This window comes from Pholcus phalangioides, unplaced genomic scaffold (genome assembly GCF_987345545.1).
Source record: "Pholcus phalangioides strain wild (caught in Gottingen) unplaced genomic scaffold, Ppha-v1.0 ptg000010l_1, whole genome shotgun sequence".
NCBI classification, from domain to species: Eukaryota; Metazoa; Arthropoda; class Arachnida; order Araneae; family Pholcidae; genus Pholcus; species Pholcus phalangioides.
The window spans coordinates 638,492-663,280 of record NW_028301603.1 but is presented as its reverse complement, the minus strand read 5'-3'; the positions used below and the strand labels follow the sequence as shown (position 1 = coordinate 663,280).

The 24,789-nt window shown below is 42.0% G+C and overlaps 1 non-coding gene across 1 annotated transcript; it reads left to right on the top strand.

Moving 5' to 3' along the window:
* The first annotated feature begins 3,463 nt into the window (after positions 1 to 3,463).
* On the top strand, positions 3,464 to 3,535 carry TRNAH-GUG (transfer RNA histidin (anticodon GUG)). The gene has a single exon. It is a non-coding gene; the product is annotated as a tRNA-His (tRNA).
* The last annotated feature ends 21,254 nt before the right edge of the window (positions 3,536 to 24,789 follow it).

Here is a 24,789-nt window from a genome sequence, read left to right as displayed (position 1 = left end):
TTAGTGTGTATCACTATAAAATTTGAAAATATTTTTTCAATTGATGCAGGACTGGCCGAACACGAAAATCAAAAACAATGTGTTTAAAGACAGTCTTTTGATAAGCCTTATTCTTGCAGTGTTTTTTTTTCTGACTGCTGTCTACCATGTGATAGCATTGTATATATAGCTTGTATTTATATTCAGTGAAATATTAGCTTCTAGCCTCATACGAGCAGCGATTGAACTTAACAAAAATTTTGGGTCTTGAAGTCTATCATATAGGCATAATCTGTGTTTGTGAAGTTGTGTTGAGTTCGTCATGTGCAGATGCTATATAATGGCCTCATTTAGTTCAAATATTTTCCCCTCATTTAAAATTAATTTTTTATATTCAAAAATGAGAATGTGTAGAATAGAGCGTTCACTTTAAAAAAGGGAAAAAAGTTTGAAAATTTTCAAAATAGAACAATTAGTGTTAAATAAAGATAATGATGTCAATAAATATCGATAGAGTGTAATATCATCTAATGAAAAATATTTATGTTGAGCTTTTACAATAATGAAATGCTTGTAACTGTGACTATGCGTATTCAGTACCTACCTTCAATATAATGCATTTTCTAAAGGAAATATTCGGAGTTTTGGACAAACGCTGTCCTATAAATACAGTACCTGCTTCATAATCATACATGAGAAATGAGATGCGAAGTAAAAATAACATTTATAACACAAAATAAAAAATTTAGTGTTTATTTAAACAGTGAGTTATATGATATAATGAGGGATATTAATTTACCATCCGATTTCCAGTAGAAAACCATCAATTTGATGAAACAGTCAACTTAAAATAACAAAAATCAAATGACACCCTTCGAAAGATTTTTGATTTAGTTAGACAGGTTTGTATTCTGTTAGTACTTTTTTTATATGCTACAAAAATGATATATAGTATTGTGAAAGAAAAATCTGTTTCCACGAAACATTTTGAAACTTGGAGGTTTTGGACAGTTTTAGGCAATTTTGGACAGTTTATCCCGTGTTTCTTGTCCAAAACCCCAACCCTGACTTTATTATGCATGCTAGTAAGAACATAATAATTTTAGTGTTATGTATTAGCACAACATTGTATCAGAATTATGCATTTTTGAAGGGAAAAAGTAGATACATTTTTGTTTTAAATAATGATAGGAACAGTAATTTCTTTTCCCTGAAGGTGGTAAAAACCATGAGTTTTTCTCTGGGTGTTAAAAAACACGGGAAAAATATGTTTTTACCAAGAGACGGTAAAAACCATCAGCACTAAATACTGTGCCAATCTTGATAAACAGCTGAAAGGCATTATATATATGCTAATGTTTTGCAATAAAATGCTCTTTTCGCAAAAAAAAAGTCAGATTGTCAAACATCATTTGTTCAAGTGTCTTAGAACATTGTCCCTCTCTCTCAGCACTGAGGTGCTACATGCTTGGCAGAATTTTTCTCAAATTAAAATGCTGAAAAGAAATATTGTGTCATAAGATATGGGTAAATTTTGCAAAAGGTTCCATTTTGTTAAAAGTTAATATTCGGAAACAAATAACAACTGAAATTGCAAAAGCGCTCATTCAATTGTATAATTGTATATCCACAGAATCTGAGAAAAAAAAATGGAGTTCCTGAAATGAACAGAGAAAATTTTTTAATGTTTTTTGAAAACGGGAATGTTTTTCATAGAAAAGCAGCATACACACGAACCTAGTATGCTTTAGAACACAGATGCTAACCCATGGCCCTCGGAGGTATCTCATGTGGCCCAGGACGAATAACAAAACCACACAAATGGCCCACGAAGTGTTCATCAAATCATTTAAGTGGGACACATTTTCAGATCATTTAAGCTGCCAACAGCACATTGCCGAATCACCTAAGTGACCCCAAGTTCATTTCCGAATCACCTAAGTGACCCCAAGTTCATTTCCGAATCACCTAAGTGACCCCAAGTTCATTTCCGAATCACCTAAGTGACCCCAAGCACATTTCCAAATCACTTGAGCAAACCCCCAGTTCACTTATGTGACACATAGTTCAGTTCCAAATTACTATAAGTGGCTGGAGGCACATTTACAGATCATTTGAGTGTCCCGCGGCATGCTTCGTGATCACTTGAAATTCTCACTACACGCAGATCACCTAATGGTCTGCGATACACTTTAAGTGGCCCGATGCATTTTTTATAGATTATTTTAGTGGCGCTCTTGATACATTTCCAGACCACTCAAGTGGCCCGCTGCGCACTTTCAGATGCGCAGTTATTTTTGGAACACACCGTGCAGCGTAAGCTATTGTTATTTGAAGACAGTTTAAAATTTATACTGTGAGAGCATTTGCGTGTATGTAATGAAACGAGACGACTTTTGAACGAAAGAGTTTTGGACTGTTGATAGGGCCCTGAGCCGAATAGAGAACGGGACCGTCTTAAGACCATCGTGGGTCTCGGGGGCCAAGTGATTTTTCTGAGGCCCTGCCTGGCAAATTTTCGAAACATTCAACTACTTCTCATTTTTCTGAGGCTCTCTTCTCTTGGGGTGCCCGGGTAGGCCCATGCATCAAGACAGCACTGATAGAGAGAGCGTGGGGGGGGGGGGATACTGAAGTTTCACCTTTTACAAAAGCGTAAAGAGAGAATTTTGGGCCAATAGTTCAGTTCAATTTTTTTGAAACACACTAGTGCAGTCGAATCCCGTTATTACGAACTCCAAGTTACCGGAGATTAAAACGGGATTTAAAAAAAATGTTAAAACGGGATTTAAAAAAAATTTAAACTGTATTTAAAAAAAATTTAAACTGTATTTAAAAAAATATTAAAATGGGACAGTGATTCTATTTATAATTAACAAAATTTAAATTCAAAAGTTGTCACAACAAATGTGCTAAATGTCATCATGTTGTTGTCCCGCATTTTTATCGAAAAAATATGGTCAATTTATTGATGAACCGTGGTTGAAAAACCGTTTGGCCGCGTGTGTCTAATGACATCAATCTGCTACGTTTGGCGATCATCGAGCTTGGCGATGAAAGGGGGACCGGTCTCTGCATTTCTACTTTAATGGTTTAGGTTCTCATTATTTAACGTAGTTGTGCATCAACGAAATGTCCCGGTTTTTTTTTTCAACTATGGTCACAAGATATTTGAAATATATTAATTTCTTTTTGTGTTTGTTATAATACATTTTTGTTCTTTTGTCTCATTTATCAACTTTTTCAGTTTGAATTTTCACAAATTATCAAAAATAACACAAATTTTACTGAAAAATATTACCGATGAAAAATAAATTTCTTGGGTACGAAAATGAATCATAAAAAACGAATTTTCTGACAAAAAAAAATTGAGAATTTTTAGTATATATAGAACTTTATATATAGCACTAGAAGAAATAAAAATTTCTCAATAATTTTTGATTCAAAAATACAATTGAATCTACATAAGTCACGGTTTACCGTTGCCGTGATCGTCTAGTGGTTAGGACATTGCGTTGTGGCCGCAATAACCCAGGTTCGAATCCTGGTCACGGCACGAGACACTTTTTTTCCCCCTCTTGAACCCATTTTCAAAAAACAACAATAGTATTATTCTAATACCCGTAACTATATGTTCAGCCAAAAAATTTCCTTTTTCCAATTTTTTTTTTTTTTTTTGCAAAAACGCCTTTTTTGAGTTTTTCCTGCTATAATTTCACGCAGTTTCGTGAATTTCAGAGGCCAAATTCCGTAGAATTTGGATATTTCGAGCCTTAAGATTTCCTCTCTGAAGACGACTTTTTTTCATTTCTAACTGTCAATAATAAGTATAATCTGAACCCCCCCCCCCTCCCCCTACGCTTCCCCTTTCCAGTACATTTAATTGAGAATAGGGTAAGTGCCTGGTTGGCCAGATGCATAGACGCCGGAATCTAGGGGGCTGAGGCCACACACACACACGCATTTGACGCCCCCCCCCTCACCCATGGCCCCCCACATCCTGTAGCGGGGCCTCTAGGCTGGGATCTTTTACGGGCCCCTCGGTCAGACTTTTAACGGGCCCCTTCTGTAGCTAATTTATAGCGTGAAAAAGCAAAAAAAAAAAGATAATCGTCCCGGGCCCCAGGGCTAGAGCCCTGTCAGCCCCCCCCCCATGTGGGGGCCATGCATGGCCCCTACATCCTAAAGCAGGGCCCCTAGGCTGAGATCTTTTGCGGGCCCCCCCCCCGGTCAGACTTTTCACGGGCCCTTCTATAGTTAATTTATAGCGCGAAAAAGCAAAAAATGGTGAGAATTGTCCCGGGCCCCGGGGCTAGAGGCCTGTCGGCCCCGCCCTTGTGGGGGCCATGCCCTCACCAATACATTTTGTAGAGAGGCTGAGCTCTCAACAAATAATTTCTGGGGGAAAAGAAAGGAAAACAATGCATTGCACCTTCCTCGTCTTGCGTACGCGCTTGAGTCCCGTATATACGGGACGACCAACATCTTCCAGCAAGAATTTTCACTCCAGTGCTTTCTTCATGTCGGCGCTTCTGGCTAGACGGTGTTTAGATGCTATTTATTTATGATACAAACGCTGTATGATATGTATGAGAGAAGCTGAGAAAAAAAAAAAGTAGAAGCTCGTTTTCTTCTCCTTATAACATATCTTGCCCATCAGTGTAGCTTACCGAACACTGTCCAAACCACTGCTGTCGTAACGCATGGGCCCACCCAGGAGCCTCACAAAAATGAGATCCGGTTGAAATTTTCTAAGATTTACCAGGTAGGGCCTTCGAAAAACCACTTGGCCCGGGGGCCCATGATACTCTTAAGACAGCCCTGGTCCAAACAAGTCATCAGTTTGTGTCTTTGCTCTCCCAGGCAGTGCAGTAGTTGAGAGGCCTTTGGCCCATATTGCATCGGGGCTCATTTTATTTTATATATATTTACACCATAACTGTACTGCAAACAACCATGTAGTATTCTACTGAGTTGACCAGAGAAACACCCTAACGGCTGTTTGATAGGCGCGGCCACTCCGGACCCTGCCCTTAAAGTATATAACATATCTGGTAATATCAATGTAAAAAGTAGTTGAATTTTGTTTTACAATAAATAAAACATGGTGGCTGTGTTTCAAGTGTGAAAATGAATTTTCAAAATAATGCAACAAATAATTGAGAATTATTCTTGATTCCACAAGGAGTCCCACAATCGTCTTCTCCACGGGCTCCGCGTCTGGTAATGCTGGCCCTGGAATCGACTCAATCCTGAGGGACCATAAACACTTTATTTCTTGGCTTAAAATCGATTTAATTTTGGAAATAATGCAGTTATTATATAGACGGAGTAAGTGTAACCAATTCTTAGAGAGTTTTTGAACACTTAACATCTAGGCTTTTAGTGATTTTTCCTTCATTCCACTAATTATAAATGTCTTTTTTTTTGGTGCCTATTTAAAGCATTTTTAGTGCCTAAACTTCCGGGCTCTATCTATCGAGTTTTTTCATTTTCTTTTCAAGCCAGATATTTCTACTTTTTCATCAAAACTCAGGACCGCATCAATGCAGTTTCAGGGGAGGGGGGGGGGGGACTTGTATTTCAGGCATATGGTGAATTTTTGCCCCCTTGCATTCTATATTTAATGTACTTTGAGGCAGAAAAGTAGCGGGGGGGGGGGTTATGCGCCATGCCTAAAATACAAAAGACAGCCAATTTTTGAATTTCAAGGCGGCCCTGAAAATTTGTGTAGCCTGAGTTCGTGCCTCGTTTGCCCGTAAGAGAAACAGGCCCTGTGTGGGTATAGGCTAAACTTGTATTCGGCACATGGATTCTCCCCCCCCCCGAACATTTGCCGCCATAGTAATCGAATTCCTATCGAAATATTAGGTTTGAGTTCCCCCCCCCCCCCCCCCGCCAAGTAATTCTGAGCCCTCCAAACATTTCCAATAACTTTACGCCCACGGACCCGGGGCTGTGAGTCACTACTCTACAATAGTGATTCTCAACGTGGAACCATATGGCCCCCTCGTATTCCGAGGGGCCACGGGTCAAAATCAGATGAGAGGGGGAGCCACTATAACTGCTGAAGATTGTCACAGAGCTGTGAATAAATAAAGCTTTGAGGTGAAGCGTAGAGGTTGAAAGAGTGACATTTCTTTCTTATGGAATCCAGCAGAGTTGTCCATAGAACCAGGAGCCATCTTAACCCAATGCACAGTGAGTTCTGATACTATAATTTTCGAACGTAAGTATGTAAATACAGTATATAAGATGCTACTTCTTGCAAAGTATGCCCTTAAACTCGTAGTTAAAAAAAATGATTGCAGATGGCAGCACTACACAGAACAAGCATTACACAGAAACAAACTTCACGAAAGGTTCACCATACACACACACACCCACATTCCAACATGTACCAATTCGTTAGAAGTTCCGCAGAGGAATATGGACGAGGTGCATCTGGTTTTAGTAGTAATAGCTAATTATGTCCCCGTTAGGATAATCATTTTTCCCGGGTACACATGATGTCGAGATAGTCATGCATAAACCCCTACAAGAAGAAAGCTCACTGAACTCTCGCTCAGGGTATGAGAGAGCCTACCCTGAGCTAGAGTTCAGTGAGTTTCCCATGTGTCGGGAGGTTCGATTTATTGTGTGGGTCCGTTGGATGGACAAGTACCTTATACAGACCTATTTTTCCTATGTAATTCGGCTCTTTGGAGGGATGATCATACACTTTCGGGATTCGTGCCTAGCCCAGGGTTCCAGAAATGGGTCTGGATGATGAATTTAGTTTTTATTAAATTCAATTCGATAAGTAGAAAAGGTCTCGCTCTCGGATAAGAGGCCCTGGAGAAGGGGGGGGGGGGGAAGAAGAAGAAAATGTTGTGCAAAGAGGGCCATATAGGCTGGAAAAGCCCATGGTTCATTCCGGAATGAATGAAAATCAGAAATCCAGAATGGGTGAAAATTCAATCTTTATGAAAGAAATTATTATTATTACCGCAAGTGTACGGGGGGGGGGGAAAGGGGGGCGGGTGGTCACCAAATATATGCGGGGCACTTATTGCACCCCCCCCAAGGGCGGGTCTTCTGGCAGTGCCGTCTTAACGCATGGGTCCGCCCGGGCCCGGCCCGGGGGGGGGGGCCTCAAGAGAAGAGGAGCCTCAGAAAAACGAGAAGTAGTTGAATTTTTCGAGAATTTTCCAGGGAGGGCTTTAAAAAAATCACTTGGTCCGGACGCCCATGATACCCTTAAGACGGCCCTGTCTGCTGGTAGGTGGGAGCAGAGGGGTGGATCTAGAGCAAGATGTTGTGGGTGGGGTGATTTTACAAATTCCTAAAAAAAATACCGTCCCGTATTTTCTGGGGACGATCCTGGTTTTTTTTTCTTTCTGTCTCGACTTTTCTGGAAAAAAATGTCCCGTTTTTTAGTCGAACGTTTCTTGCATTTGCAATTTAATCAGAAACCTTGATACAGGTGATTTTCTACGGATTGATTGAATGCAATATTATTGTATAGAACATCTGAATATTTCATGAATCATCACATTTCGCTTGGGGTGGGATGATCACCCCGATCATTTCCCCCCACCCCGTAGATCTGCATCCAAGTCATGGTTCAAGACCAGGGCCGGAACTAGGATTTTTATGTTGTCTTGCCTCCGGGGCAAATGGGATTTTGCTGCCCCCCCCCTCCCCCCCCCCCCCGCCCTTATAAAATTCGATAATTTTACAACGGTGTTTTGTGAGTTCCCACCTAAAATTTAGGGGTGGCTGCTCCATCTGCCCACCTCTAGTTTCTTGCCAGTGCCGTCTTAACGCATGGGCTCACCCGGGCACGGTCCGGGGGGGCCTCAAGAGAAGAGGGGCGTCACAAAAACAAGAGGTAGTTGAATTTTTCGGGAATTTTCCAGGTGGGGCTTCAGAAAAATTTCTTGGCCCGGGGAAGGGGGGGTGGCGTGCCCACGATGCTCTTCAGACGGCCCTGGTTCCTACTCTGGTCGACACCGTCGTAAGAAAATCATGAGCACATTCACCCCCAAAACAAAGTGAAGTTCAGCTTTTTGGGGCGCAGAATATAAATTTATGACCAGCGGACAACATTGTACTTTGCGATGTACGTTTTTTTCATTTTTTATAGATAGATGGCAGCATTAGTTCAAATGAAAAAAATAATAATATTCCTCCACTTCTCGTTCGTGCTGCTATCTATTAAGCATTTATGACCTAACTAGCTATTGTGAAGAAACTGTAACTTGGATAAGTTTCCCCTCCCCCTTTATTTGCTACACCAATGGCCCCCCTAAAAGGCAGTGCCGTCTTAACGCATGGGCCCACCCGGGCACGGCCCGGGGGCCTCAAGAGAAAAAGGGGCCTCACAAAAATGAAAAGTGATTGAAATTTTAGAGAATTTACTTGGTAGGGCCTCAGAAAAATCACTTGGTCCGGGGGCCCCATGATGCTGTTAAGACGGCCCTGCTAAAAGGGCGGGGCTGACAGGGCTCTAGTCCCGGGACAATTCTGATTTCTCTTTTTATGCTTTCCCCATGCTATAAAATAACTACAGATGGGTCCGTGAAAAGTCTGACTGAAAGGGGGGGGGGGACAAAAGGTCTAGGGCATAGGCGGAGATAAACTCGGGAATCTGGGGGGGCAAGGTCATTATTGCTGGGGGGGCACGATGATGATGATGATGATGTCAATTCCTACACAACATATACATTAGATCTGCCCACTCCTTTTTTTGACGCTGGGGGGGAGGGGGGCAGCCATGGCCTAGGGCCTCCGCTTCAGGATGGGGGGGGGGCCATGTGGTTACCAGACTCCTCCTTTTAAGAGGTCTTTTAAATGTCCTCCTTTTTCATGTCATTCCAAGCGTGCTCCTCCGTTTTAGAAAATTTGCCCTTTTCCCAGAGAGGTTCCGGAATTACTTTTCTTTTTTTCCTCAGGAAATTTCGGACCCAGAGGCAAATTGATTTTTCAAAACTCCCCCACCATCTGACTCGTAATAACCTCTTCCTACCAATTTACGTGCTTAATCTCGAAATTCTTAACCAGATCTCATTATCATGTGGCTCATCTGCACTAGAGGCCCTAAGGCCGACACCTGGTGGAACCATGTGTGAAAGGTAATGGCCCCACAGGGGCGGTCTTAGGGCAGTGCAATTGCACCGGGCGCCAAATAAGAAGGGGCGCCGAAACACGCTAAATATACATTACTAGAAAAATATCTTTAAGATACATATTTATAAAAAATAAATGTAAATTTATAAAATATACATGAAAAATGACCGAGATGAGAATTTTTTTTTTTCCAAAGAAATAAAGAAAAAAGGTTCGAGTGTATATGATATTACGGTTATTTTTCGAAAAGAAAATAATCGATTGGCAGTGCACCTTTATACGTTCAGTACATAGCGATTTTGGTCAGATAAAAATACACACTCTCTCTTGAGCTGTTTCCGTTTACCCCTGCAGGAGATTTTGGGGGAAGACGCAATTCCTTTCTCTTTTGTTGTTGTGTTGTAAAAGATAAAAATAATGGAGGAATCGCCCTCGCGGTCACGCAATTTTTCTACTAACGAGAGCAAAAGTGTTTTCCTGTGTTTTGGGGAGTATTACAGGAATTGAAGGTGTCTTCTGATGTGGGAAAGATTTTGAGCCAGAGGCCTTTCATGCCCCTTTTTTCCCGACTTGTATTAAAAACGCAGAATCGAATCGCCAATACAGTACAGTATTTCGAAAAAAAAAATCATTTAAGAAACAAATGAGAGAGAAAGAATAGATTGAAGACTATGATTATATATATATACTAGGGGGGCTCTGCCCCCCTGCCGCCTTTGGCGGCCAACCCCCCCCCCCCCCACTTCTCTCCCGGACATATCTTGTTTATTTCGTCCCACTTCATCAGCGTGCTATGGAAAAGGGGAAAGGGACGTGTGAAAGCACCAGCCTACTGAAGAAGCGAATTTTAATGAAAATAATAATAAAGCAACAAAAAACAAATGATATTCATCAAGTATCCCCAGAAAACTTCCCCATGGGGGTCCCCAGATTCAATTCGCTGAATTTCAGTGGGGCCCCACACTGGATATATCTTGGGCTACCGATGTGTTGCAAATTTTACAATGTTAAACCACAAAAATCAATGAGATACATTCAGGGGCACCGAATTACAACCTGCCAACATTTCCATGAAGCCCTGACCTGCAAGCTTGTCGGACACCCCCTGTGAGAATTTTTCATTTTTATCAATTTTACAACGAATAAAATCCAGGGCCCCACATCCAGTAGCGGGGACACAATACGCAGATTTTTAGTGGGGCCCCAGACTGGCTATATCTCGGGTTTCGGCTGTGGCAAATTCTACAACAGAAAAGAATGAGATTCATCCAGGGCCCCCAAAATCAAACCTGTAAACATGGGGCCCCCCGACTTGGAAGCTTGTTGGTCATCCCCCGGTGCGAGTGCCATGAAAAATTTTCATTTGTATTCGTTTTACCAACGAATAAAATCCAGGGCCCCAAAATGAAACCTGTAAACATGGGGCCCCCGACTTGGAAGCTTGTCTGTCATCCCCCGGTGCGAGTGCCATGAAAAATTTTCATTTGTATTCGTTTTACGAACGAATAAAATCCAGGGCCCCCAAACAATTACCCGGGACACCAATTCGCATACTTTTGGTGGGGCCCCAGACTGGCTTTATCTCGGGGTTCCGCTGTTGCAAATTCTACAACAGAAAAGAATGAGATTCATCCAGGGCCCCCAAAATGAAACCTGTAAACATGGGCCCCGACTTGGAAGCTTGTCGGTCATCCCCCGGAGCGAGTGCCATGAAAAATTGTCATTTGTATTCGCTTTACCAACGAATAAAATCCAGGGCCCCCAAAATGAAACCTGTAAATATAGGGCCCCCGACTTGGAAGCTTGTCGGTCATCCCCCGGAGCGAGTGCCATGAAAAAGTTTCATTTGTATTCGTTTTACCAACGAATAAAATCCAGGGCCCCCAAAATGAAACCTGTAAACATGAGCCCCCGACTTGGAAACTTGTCGGTCATCCCCCGGAGTGAGTGCCATGAAAAATTTTCATTTGTATTCGTTTTACCAACGAATAAAATCCAGGGCCCCCAACCAATTACCCGGGACACCAATTCGCATACTTTTGGTGGGGCCCCAGACTGGCTTTATCTCGGGCTTCCGCTGTTGCGAATTCTACAACAGAAAAGAATGAGATTCGTCCAGGGCCCCAAAATCAAACCTGTAAACATGGGGCCCCCCGACTTGGAAGCTTGTCGGTCATCCCCCGGTGCGAGTGCTATGAAAAATTTTCATTTGTATTCGTTTTACCAACAAATAAAATCCAGGGCACCCAAAATGAAACCTGTAAACATGGGGCCCCCGACTTGGAAGCTTGTCGGTCATCCCCCGGAGCGAGTGCCATGAAAAATTTTCATTTGTATTCGTTTTACCAACGAATAAAATCCAGGGCCCCCAACCAATTACCCGGGACACCAATTCGCATACTTTTGGTGGGGCCCCAGACTGGATATATCTTTTGCTTCCGATATCGAAATTTTTCAACGTTAAAGCAGCAAGAAAACAATGAGATCCATCAAGGGCCCCTGGAAATGAAAACTTTTTACTTATACGTGAAATCTGCCCCGGGTACCCCGACCCTGTGTTGGGAGCACTGCTGTTGTGTGTGTATATTATACATATATATACCTCTCGGCATGGACCTCCCCCCCCCCCCCCAAAGGAAGGGCTGACAGGGGCCACAACGATTCTTATCACTTTTTGATTTTTCACACTATAAATTAATCACAGAGGGGCCCCTGAAAAGCTGGCTTGGGGGCTCGAAATCTAAATTCCAGCCTAAGGGCTCTGCTGTAGGAGCCTCTTGGTACATGCACATAACATGGTCCCGATATGTGAATATCGACCCAATATCGATATATGATATCATATCGATATATGAATATGAATGTACGATATATGAATGTGAATATCGATATATGAATCGAAACCGACTTCCGTAACAGATTTCCGTCACTCAAAAATTTCACCCACTTCCGTCACTCGGTTGCTTAGCAACAGGCCCTTTTCGAGTTTGTTTGTGGTTTTATATTATAGAATAGATAGATATATATTACTTTAAATAGGAAACCTGCACTTGGGTCTCGTTCCCACTTGTCACACGAGGAGATACAAAAATGTTCTCACACGAGAAAACCCATGCACTTTAGCGCCCCCGATCACTGGCCAGTCTCCCGACTCGCCAGACTTTCCTATTAGTTCAACCAGAGGCAGCTCGGTGGCACTGGGTATGCTCTAGAAGGGCGTCAAATCTCTATTACCACCTGGGGACCTGCGACGCCTACTATAACATTGCTCGGGTAATAATACACCTCGCAATTCGCCTAGGCCTGGAAACTGGCACACAAGCAAAGCGTTGGTGCTTCACTCTGAACAACCCCTACGCACAGGACCACCCGGGGGTTTGGCTTAACGATTGCGAGAGTTTCATGTGCCAGGTAGAGCAAGGTGAATCCGGCACCTTTCATTATCGAGGATATGCTATCTTCAATAGAAAAAAAGACTAAGCCACGTTAAGACTATACATACCGGGTGTCACTGGTAAGTGATGCGTGAAACATTGGAAGACAACGTTTCTTATTGCTCCAAGGAAGAAACTAGCGTATCACCAGTTTACACACTGGGTGTTCCTGAAAAGTATAACACTATGATCGAAATACAGCAACGTATGCAGTCCGGGTACACTCTCAAAGATATCTACGATAAATTCTTTAGCGTAAGCGCTAGATTTCATACTTTCTTTCAAAGATATGCTATGCTATATGAAACCCCCAGAGACTTCCAGACCACCTGTCTGGTATTCTGGGAACCCCCCTAGTACCGGGAAATCAGCACAAGCAGCACTCAACTCTATCAAGAGATGACTGGAAAAAACACTCAGAAGAACTACTTGGCCCGGGGGGGGGGGGGGGGGCTATGATGCTCTTAAGACGGCCGTGTCCCTTCCCAAGGGCCATAGCGTGTGCTTTCTCGGGGGCAGTCTTTTCTTGGTTTCTCTTTGAAATGGTTATGCTCAGAAAAAGGAGGAGTTACAAGCCCCCTCCACCCCATTTGGCCCAATTCAATTCGCCGACAATAGCCCCGGCAAATCGTCTAGGGACAATTTACTGCCGAATCCCTTTCGGGGGGGGGGGGGGGGCTAATGCGAGTTTTTTATTGTTTATGAAAAAATATTTACAAAGCAAGACAAAAAATATGTACATGATATATACATTATATACATAAAGATCTCATGCCGCTATGTAAACCGACATTTTTTTTTTTCCTTTATGCACAACCATTCATAGCCCTGATCACAGTTTGTCCCGGGGGTCTCTTGGGCCGTGACTTGGTCGCTCATTTATTGTTCAATGTGCCGTGTTGCTGCCTGTGCTGCCAGTCTGCTGGATCTTCTCGTAGGCTGCTCTGGTCTAGTTGTGTGGTTGCCTATGTCTATTCTCCTCCTGTGTAGTTTTTCAATGCCCTCTTTTTCGAGGTAGCGCACGAGATTCTCAAGTGTTCGTGATTCTTTTTCGAGCCGGCTCATCTTCCTAAACCACTCCTTTACCAGCTCTTGCCTTGGTTTGATCAGGTGGAAGACTTTTGTGTAAGGGCAGCTGGTGGCATAGTGGAGTGGTGTGCCGACTTCTCCGCACATACATTTGTTGTTGTTAGATATTTTGAATCTCTCGAGGTAGCTGGGGAATGGTCCATGACCAGTAAAGAAAATGGCTTTCTCTCGGGACCATCCCACAGCCCTCCATCCGACTCGAGGTAGGATATCGTGAATCAGTCTGCCTGGGTGTTCAGGTTCGTCCCAGTCCTCCTGCCACATTTTTAATAAGTGACTTTTCAGAAGTCTTTTGGCGTGGGAAGGGGGAAGCTTAATTAACATTGCGCTCTGAGCAGATTTGGTGGTGTTCTTGGCGAGCTTATCCACCAACTCGTTGCCATGGATACCAGAATGACCTCGCACCCAGTGCAGACTGACATTTCTGTTGGTGGTCAGGTAGTTGCGGATCTGTCTGGCATTGTGGTGTCGTGTGAGCGGGCCTCTTATTGCTTCCCCATTTGGCCCGTTGCACCTCCCAAGTTGCCTCAGATTAGTTACGGGCCTGCCCAAGTTGCAGGACCCGGTGCTTTAGCTGGTGTTTGCTTGCTCCTTCTGTTTCATAGTACTGGGTCTAAAAGGGATAATTTCAAATGAAGTTCATGAGTTTTATAAATATGAAAGAAAAAAATCGTACAGAAATATCACTTTAATTTAACCACTTTTATTATCATAGCCCGTTCGTGATGCATGCACTACACAAATTTTACCACGAAACTCAATTAAAATAAGCATGATGAAGATAGATCCTTTGTGATGATGAGTACCCTGCATAAATGTGTGACGTTTTGCTTTTTTAATGTTTTAAATCTCTTAATTAAATCAAACAAGTTGGGTTTTTATGCTTGTTTACAAGTTAAATAACAGTAATCCCATTCTAGAAGTTTTCCGAATTCTTCGTCCCTTAATATCCAACCAAGAAGTGTGGGGGGGGGGGATGGGGACGATTACCATACCAAGAGTCTGATAATATGGTAGAATGAATCTGTCCCGTCAATACGGGAGAGTAATGACTAGCAAAAAATGCCTCTGACTCTGACACATCACTTTGGATTCGCGCCTGGGGGCACTGACTACTGTTTTTGCACCGGGCGCCACCAGGTCTAAGACCGGCCCTGTGGCCCCACATCCTGGAACGGAGCCTTCAGGCTTGGCGCCCCCCCTCCCACATTCTAGAGCAGAACCAGAAATTCACGGGGCCCCCCGACCACAGGATCGTCTTAGGACAATCATGGGGGTCCCTGCACTAAGCGATTTTTTTGAGACCCAGCGTAGCGAATTCTCGAAAATGAAATTCAGATGTATTTCTCATTTTTCTGAGTCCACTCTTTCCTTGGGAGACAGCACTGATTGACCCAACCCTGAGTTATGCCCTTTTTGTTTATCTCTAACTCGTGCTGCCTGAACTAGTATTTCCACAGTTTGATTCATACTGGAAGTGCTGCCATCTAAGTTAGAAATTAATGACGACTCAAGCGGTGATAACAAAATTAGGATCGAGAAGCAGAAATTTTCATTCAGTACTGTTAACTAACTGAATGACAAGTTCAGTTCGTTTTTCGGAGAATAAGGAAACGTCCAAAACAAAGAACCAAGAATAAAGCAGACGACAACATTCAATTCAGTTCCTTACGAGTGAAGCCAACAAACTGAACTGAACGGCCAGTTCAGTTCCCAGGATAAAGCAGACGACAGCAGAAATTTTCATTCAGTACGGTTCCCTACGAGCACAGCCCACAAACTGAACTGAATAGCAAGTTCGGTTATTTCTTCAGGACACAAGGAGACGTCCAAAACAAAGAACCTATCGTCATTTTGATATTTAGAAATTCGTCTGCAAGTTCAAGAATTCATTGCTAGATGGCTGCTCATACACCAATAGGTCTCATCTGGGCCGTAGCGTACCTTGCAGTGGCCCCGGGCACACATTTTCTTGTGGGCCCCTTAAAATAGAAAAAATTATGCAAAATACGTGTAAATTTTTTGTTAGGGCCCCCATTCGGCTCCGTGTCCCTAAAATTCACCGACAACAATTCACCGAGAACAGTTCGACACGAAGCTACCGAGTCCGTGAGCGAGTGAGTGAACGAAGTACTAAGTGAGTGGGCGAGTGAATGAGTTAGGGACATAGGCACCGGAACGTAGGGGATGAGGCCATTCGAGCCCCCCCCCCCGAATAATTTCTGAAAAAACAATGCAATGCACCATCCTCCTCCTGCTAACGCGCTTGAGTCCCGTATATACGGGACAATCAGCAATTTTCAGCCCCTCCAATGTTTTCTTCAGGACTCGTCGGCGCCTACGGTGAGGGAGCGAGTAAGTGGGCGATAGGGTAAGTGAGCGAGCGAGTGAGTTACCGATTGAGGAGGCGAGTGACTGAGTGTGGGGTGAGCGAGTGAATGAGCGAGTGGGAGAGTGGGTAAGTGAGCGAGCGACCGACTGAGGAGGTGAGTGAGCTACTAAGTCCGTGAGGCAGAGAGTGAGTGGGCGATTGGTTTGGCGAGTAAGCGAGCGAGTGGGTGGGTGAGTGAGCTATTGAGTCCGTGAGCGGGAGATTGGAACAATGGGTGGGCGAGCGAGCTACTGAGCGAGTGAAATGGCGAGTGATCGAGTGAATGAGTGGGCGAGTGAGGGAATGACCGAGCGACCTACCGAGTCCGTGAGCAAGCTACTGAGTCCTTGTGCAGATGAGTGAGGGAGCGAGTGAATGGGTGGGTGATCGAGCGAGCTACCGAGTCCGTGAGAGAGTGAACGAGCGAGTGAGTGAGGGAGCGAATGAATGGGCGAGCTACTGAGTTCGTGAGCGAGTGTGCGAATGACTGGGCGAGCGAGAAACGCTTTAATTATAAATATGTAAGGAATGAAAATTATATTGAAAATTATTAATTAAATACAGTATGTTTAGAATGAAAATCAGCAATTACACATGTAATGAAAAGTTTGTCGAAAACTATATCACCTTTAAGTTTATTATTAACTAGCTATAATACCCGGCTGTTATATAGTTTATTTAGATATTTAACTCTTAGTGCATTAAGTTTACCATTACCTAATTTAAATAGAGGAATGCCGTGATAAGAGGGGGAAAGGGGGTGAATAACCACCCAGGTTCTTTTATAGTTTCTGAGATTATATTATTACCAAAAATAAAAAGGAAAAGCTATCTCAACAAATCACAGGATACAGTGAATCAAGCAAGACAACATTTCAATAATTAAGAATTTAATTCTAAAAGAATGAACCGGTGGTTCTAGGGGTCCCTTTTGGAACGAATAATATGAATATTACAGAGATATTAATAGCTGTACATGGACACACCACGAACGGCGGCATCCCTGAGCGGAGATCCAGGATTGGACATTATCGTCAGATGACGGAGACAGCAAAAAGTGGGCGGGGGGGGGGGGTATCCGAAAGATAGGTAAATTTAGAGTACTTTACCGAGCTGTCCCACGGAGGATGAAGACCTCAGCTCATTCTCGGGTGGAATGCGGATTGTCTCAGGAAGACGGAAGACAAGTGTCACTCACTGGAGCAGTACGGACGGATCCATGGTGGTGGCTGAGCTGACAGGTCGCTCATAGATGAAGTGCCGAATTTTCCGTCTTCACTGGTGACATCTAGAAACTAGGGCTCGGCACGGGTTGTTGATCCATGCTGATGTCCCGGTGGCTGGCTGATACCGTTCGTCGGGATGTGTCGCTCTTTTCAGTCGTTTATTGGTAATGTCTGGAACTGGAGCTCGGCATCTTGGCAGGTAGTAAGGCCACGGCCCTGACCCATGGCGATACCGGCTTTCGCAACTTCCTCCCGGATGGTTGAGGGAGGGGAGCTTTTCTTCAGTCGTGGGCAGGAGGATTGTTCGAACTTACGGGGGAGTAGGTGGCGAGGGGGCGACGCAGCTTCAGGAGAGCACGTCCTACCTCAACATCTCTCAGTCCCCCAAAAAAAAAGGAAGCCTTGTCTTCGTCAACTCTTCTCTGGACCTTCAACTTTCCGGCCTTCCGATTGGAGGCGGAGAGGTCACCAGATAGCCACGTCATGTTCCTCTCGATGAAAGCGCGCGAAAATGGTGACTCACCCCTGGGCGGGGGGGGGGAGAAGAGGAGGAGGGACTAGGGAACGGAGAGCAAGCAAAGTTTCATGTCGAAACACGATCATGATAGAAATCTGGAATTTGATTTCTTGATTTTATTTGCCGCCGAACGAGACCAATCGCTGCGTCGACGAACAGGGTTAAGAGGGACAAAAGAGGGATTTAACAATTATAAAATATATAAAAAAATAATACAATTTTCAGCCTTGCTGAAACATATAATAATTAATAAGAGTAATTAGTGACTGCGTAGTGTTTGTTTTTACGTGTGGGCCACATATGAATAGGGAATATTTACGTGTGTGTGTGTGTGTGTATGAAGAATGATATTCACAAAAAATAATAACACTACACCTTCCATTTTTCCCATTCTCCATAACATTACCCTCCCGGCGTTGCCCGGGTTTTCTTCAATGAGGCTTTGCGGATCACGTGATATCTCCCTCTTTCTTTGAGGGACACGCAAACCGTGTCTAAAGATAACCAATATGGCGACGTCCTGCGCGACTCATGAAATAAACAAATCTAAATTTAAAGAAACATAGAAATGAATAGTCCCCTCCCCCTTTTTTTTTTGATGGGTGTTAGGTATTTCGATTCCCTCCCCCTGAACTTCAAGTTATCCATCTCTGCCTGTTTCAGCTTCCAAAAATGCTTAATTAAAGCTGTGGAATTTTTTCGATGCACTTTACGGGGCCCATAACTAATTTTAAAAACATCCTAAACTATATGAATTTATGCAAATAAATATCAAAAGACAATACGGAGACATTAATTTTCATGCTTGAGAAGATATAAATAAAAAGTTGAAATCAATGTTATTACATGGATATCCAACTCAAAAGTAGATCCGGCAAATTATTCATATTTTTAATTTTCTGTGCTTCGTATCTCCAAGTGAATTCCATATTTCAAAAATCGAGAATTCAATTTAATTTTTAAAATGATTGATGTGGCAGGAAACCCCCCCCCCCCCCACTTAATTTCCGTATTTATGCAGTTAAATCAGCAATTTTAGCACTGATTTCTATGAGGATCACCCTTTTCCTGACTCTCAAAGCGATGCTGATGATGATTATGACGTCTATTCAAAAAGCCTCATTACTGAGAGCATATTGAAAATGTGGCAAACCATTATAAAGGCATAAATTGTTATACATATACTAACAGGATTAAAGAAGTGACAAACCGTTGTAAAGGCATATACACGCATTGCTAGGGAACCACGGTAACCAAAGTAAACGTTCGGAAAGTGATTGTTGAGGCCCAAAAACCATTGTTGCCGGACAGTTTTTTGCCCATTTGGGGCATTTGCCCTGGGCTGACGAAATTTTAAAGTAGCCTATCGTTCAAGTCGGGTCCCATTTGGTATATATGCAAAATTTGGCGACGATCGATCTAAAATTGTAGATTTGTATAGAGAACATACACACACACACACACACACAGAAAATCAATTTTATATATATAGACTAGCTATAATACCCGGCGCTGCCCGGGTTTTCTTCAATGAGGCTTTTTTGGATCACGTGATATCTCCCTCTCTTTTTCTTGAGGGACATACAAACCGTGTCCAAGTTAACCAATATGGCGACCTGCGCGATTCATGAAATAAACAAATCTAGATTTACACAGAAACGTAGAAATGAATGTATATTTTTCTTTTTTTAAGGGGCGCTAGGTATTTCGATCCCCCCCCCCCCTCCCCGAACTTCAAGTTATCCATCTGTCTGTTCCAGCTTCCAAAAATCCTTCATTAAAGCTGTGGAATTTTTTCGATGCACTTTTCACGGGCTCATAACTAATTTTAAAATATCCTAACCCACATGAATTTATGCGAATAAATATCAAAAGAGACAATATGGAGACATGAGAAGATATAAATGAAATCAATGATATTGCTCGAATATCCAACTCAAAAGTATAGGTTTGGCTAATTACTTCGTATTTAATCTCCTGGGCTTCGTATATCTCTAAGCGAACTCAATATTTCAGAAATCGAGAATTCAATACAATTTTTAAAATTATTGATGGGGTGGAAAATCCCACTAATTTCCGCATCTCTACAGTAAAATCGACAATTTTAGCACTGATTTCTATGAGGATCACCCTTTTCCTGACTCTCAAAGCGATGCTGATGATGATTATGACGTCAATTCAAAAAGCCTCATTACTGAGAGTATATTGAAAATGTGGCAAACCATTATAAAGGCATAAACTATTATACATAACTGGCAGGATTAAAGAAGTGACAAACCGTTGTAAAGGCATATACACGTCTGAAACTCATCGCTAGGGAACCACGGTAACCAAAGTAAACGTTCGGAAAGTGATTGTTGAGGCCCAAAAACCATTGTTGCCGGACAGTTTTTTGCCCATTTGGGGCATTTGCCCTGGTCTGACGAAATTTTAAAGTAGCCTATCGTTCAAGTCGGGTCCCATTTGGTATATATGCAAAATTTGGCAACGATCGATCTAAAATTGTAGATTTGTATAGAGAACATACACACACACAGACACACAGAAAATCAATTTTATATATATGACATGAATGTCGCTCTCCACTTGTTAATACAAGATATACGGAAGACTGGATGTTGTGAAGATATCATAAATATCTTCACAACATCCAGTCTTCCGTATATCTTGAATTTTATATATATAATAGAAGATAGATAGATAGATTGCTTATTGTGGTGCACTGTAAATAGTGCTGCATTACTGATTGTAATGCATTGCGTATTGTAGGGTGTATCACGTGCTGTATTGCTTATTTTAATGAGTGCCTATTGCATATTCGGGGTGTATTTCTTATTGCAAGTAGTGGCGAATTCCATATTGTAATGCATCGCAAGCTGTAATTTCTTATTTCAACGCAGTTCGTGTTGTGGTGGATTGCGCATTATTGTGATTTGCTTAATGCGATACGTTGCGTACTGTGGTGCATTACACATTATGCTGTATTGCATTGCTTATTATTATGTATTGTGGTGCATTGCATATTATGGTACTTTGCCTATTGCTATGCATCGCGTGTTGTGCTGTATTGCGTATTGTGGTGCATTTCTTATCATGGTGATCTACTTATTTTGCTGTTTTGCCGATGGTAGTGTATTGCATTTTGTGCTGTATTTCTCATTGTGGTGCACTGCATATAGTGGTAGTATTGTGCTTTATTGCGTATTGTAGGGTGTATCACGTGCTGTATTTCTTAATTTTTTATGTATTGCTGTATTGCTGCTTAAATTGCTGTATTGCTTATTTTAATGAGTGCTTATTGTATATTGGGGGTGTATTTCTTATTGCAAGTAGTGGCGAATTCCATATTGTGATGGTGCTTTGCGTGTTGAAATTCACCGCATATAGTGGTGCATTACTTATTGTGTATCGCCTATCGTTGTGCATAACGTATGTATTGAAATGCATCGAGTATTACGATGCATTTATGATGGCAGTGCATTACTTATCGAAATCAGAGTGGGAAACTGGCAATTGAATGACTATTTTGCAGGCATTCGCAGTGCCTGTGGAAGCCGCTGTGGTGGTCGAGTGGTCATAATGACGGACTCGCATCGCCATAGTGGTGGTTCGCTGAAGTTGGTTTCCTGTGGTTCCCAACTTCGAGGCGCAAATGCGATCCGATCTCCCCATTAAAAAGTCTCGCCACAGAGAGCAACAGGCCTACAACGATTAATTATTCAGTCATTACACTTCACTCATAATTAGAAAAACTGGTGGCAGATGGCAGCACTACACATAACAAGCATTACACAGAAACAAACTTCGCGTCAGCTTTCACTACACGTACACACACACACACACATTCCCGCATGTACCAATTCGTTAGAGGTTCCGCAGTTGTTATTTTCGAAATGTAATTTCTGAGTTGGAAAGATAATTTTGATCGTTGAATTGAAGAATAACAGCCAAGTAGGCTTCGTTGAAATTACGTGAAAAACCGGGACATTTTTGCAGAAAAGTCGGGCAGCGAGAAAAACAGAAGAAACCCCGGGACTGTCACCTCACTAAAATTAATAAATGATAATAAATGATATTTAAACTCCTGCATTAAATATCTTTTACACAATTATTATAATTGTATTATAATCTATGATAATTTGATTGAGGCTCTGCTCATCCCTTGCCTGCACGTATCAATTAATACACCACTAGCAGGGTCCGACTTTTCCTGGGGGGGGGGGAAACATGAGCGAAGCAGAAATTGGGACCCTGTGATTGATGTCAGAGGTGTTTGTTCGTTAGCCAGTAAAAATATGTTATGGGTCTAATTATTTGTCTTTAGTTTGCTCAATTAGTTTTCTTGATCACTCATCCCTCAAATTAACCGCCCTGATTTACACAGACTGTAGGTATCTCATAAAGTCACTCACTCCCTGACACATAATCACTATATGTCTTCTCTCCTCTCGAAAATACGCCTCTGTATCCAAAGTCTCTCTTTTCATCACTCACCGTGCTTGCACACTTCCTTGGTCCCATTTTTTTGGTCAATATTTTGGCGCACGTGGGTGAGTGGGGGAACGAAGAAGCAGACGCAATAGCCAAAGCAGCGACAATCAATGGCGCACATTTAATTAAAATATTATTACCATCATCAACAGCGAAACAAAAGGCAAGAAAAGAAATAATCTATGGCAAACCCGATGGAATGATGCCAAAACTGGAAGAAGTGTCCACAAAATAGTACCAAAAGTTTCATACAACGCAAAAAATTGGAACAGAGAACTTTTTTACAACCAATTACGGACCTTTTCCAAATTACTTTCATCGCTTCAAAAAACGAGGAACAGATCATTGCCTTTGTGGTGAAATCGGCACTTCCATCCATTACTTCACAACATGTACATTAACTGCACATCTAAGCATCTTTCTAAAGCACATGGCTGTGCCCCATGGAGGAAAGAATAACAGGAGGTGACGCGACCAGCACGTCCGTTGAGAAAGCATGGGGAATGTTGCCAGATGAAGCCAGTGGGACCAAGTAGTCTATTAAAGGGACCAAGTAAGCCCAAACAAACCGTGGCTTCCCATGCTTTCCTATGAGAAACACCCCCGTTTTTAAAAATCATTTAAAAATATACTATTCACTTTAGGAACTCGATTTTTCCCCCTCAAATTCTGTGGATATATTTATACAATTGAACGAGAGCTTTTACAATTTTAGTTGTTATTTGTTTTCGAATATTAACTTCAACAACATGGAACCTTTTGCAAAAATAACCAAAATTTACTCATATCTTGTGCCCCAAAATTCCTTCTCGGCATTTTAATTTAAAAAAAATTATGCCAAAGCATGTAATACTTCCATGCTGAGAGAGGCACGATGTGTAAAGACACTTGAACAAGCACGCGGTGTTTGAAAAAATCTGACTTTTTTTTTTTTTTTTTTTGCGAAAAACATTATATATGCAAAACATTTGCATGTATAATGCCTTTCAGCTGTTTATATTAAAAATATTGTAGAAATACTTCCAGTCCAGGTAGATTAACAAAAACTCGAGCACAGACACAATTTTAGATTTCAAATTCAATTCGAAACTGTTTTTTTTTTTTAATTTTCGTACACATACCACTTTAAAAGCAAAGTAATAGGTACAAAATTAAGAGGGGAAAAATACAGCCCAAGTGATTATTTTCCTAAATACTATAGGCCAGAGAGATCACTTATCGTGGCTCGTAAAAAAAGTTTTTTATTTTTAATATTACATCTACATTGCGGAAGGTTCGGGTGGGCGGCATATATTTCAATCATACGTATTCAAGAATATGAGAGTGGAACGGAAGAAGGGTGGCGAAATTTGTACAATCCTACAGGCAGCAAAACCATAAATACACAGTGGCGGAGGACGCTCGAACACTTCCAGTACTTTGAGGCACGGGGGCGGCAAAAATCCTATCTAGGTCCCTGTCAGAAGGTGCTCGAGCACCTCAGGATTGATTCAGAAATCAAAATCCCTCATGCAAAGATTAACACGAGCGCCCACGGGCCTCAAACACTTTCGAAATGTCCCGGATCTGTGATAATGATGAACGAAACAAAAAGGCGAAATAAATAGTTAAAAGAAAAAATTATAAAAATTGCATTTTATTGGAGCTTCATATAATTTTAATTAATCATATTTCCATGGACATTAATGTGATACATCGAATTTTTGAAATAAATTGAAGCACTGAACTAAAAACGTATGACGAGTTGAGAGCGAAAAATGATCTTCCCCTTTCAAAAATAAATTAAAAATATAAAATCCCCTTATACAAGGATAAAGTTTTATCTTTCCCCTTTACTGGATCATGTAGATTACCCGAAGAGGCATTAAACAGTCATGGTGCATGAATTTATTTAGTTATTAATATTTTAAGAGAATTCGATCCGGCAAAACACATGCCAAGTATAGGGAAAAGAGCGGTTTGTTTGGGCTTACTTGACAGCCCATAGGGTTGCCAAAACGGCTTCAATTTCCGTGCCTGATGTCACCTCCTGTTATTCTTTCCTCCATGGCTGTGCCCGCTGCTGAAAATGCCACACTCTGGATCAGAGAGATTTTTAAAAACAAAAGTAGAATAAATAAAGTCAAGAAAATAATTAGATGGATAGAAGACAATGAAGACAAAGTGATCCCACGGACGCCTTATCAGCCTATAGCACAAGTACAAACTGCACCACCTCGCCGCTCACAAAGAAAAAAGAAACTGATCAACTACAAAGAAGACTGACTGATAGCACAAGACCAGTATAATGTCATGGAAATCGAACGATTTAAATTGAGGATGAAATCGATTATGAATTTTATCTGATTTATTATTGATTTCAATATGTGATTTAGGACTTTTTACTCGAATTAAGATTTAATATGGAATATATAGGATTACTAGGGGGGCAAAGCCCCCCTGACGCCTACGGCATCCAACCCCCCTCTCCCAACTCCTCCAATGGAGCTAACTACTCGTCACATCTTTTTTAATTATAAAGCAAAATATTCCTCAGGCACTCCAAATGCCAGACAAATAGTCAGTTCCCAT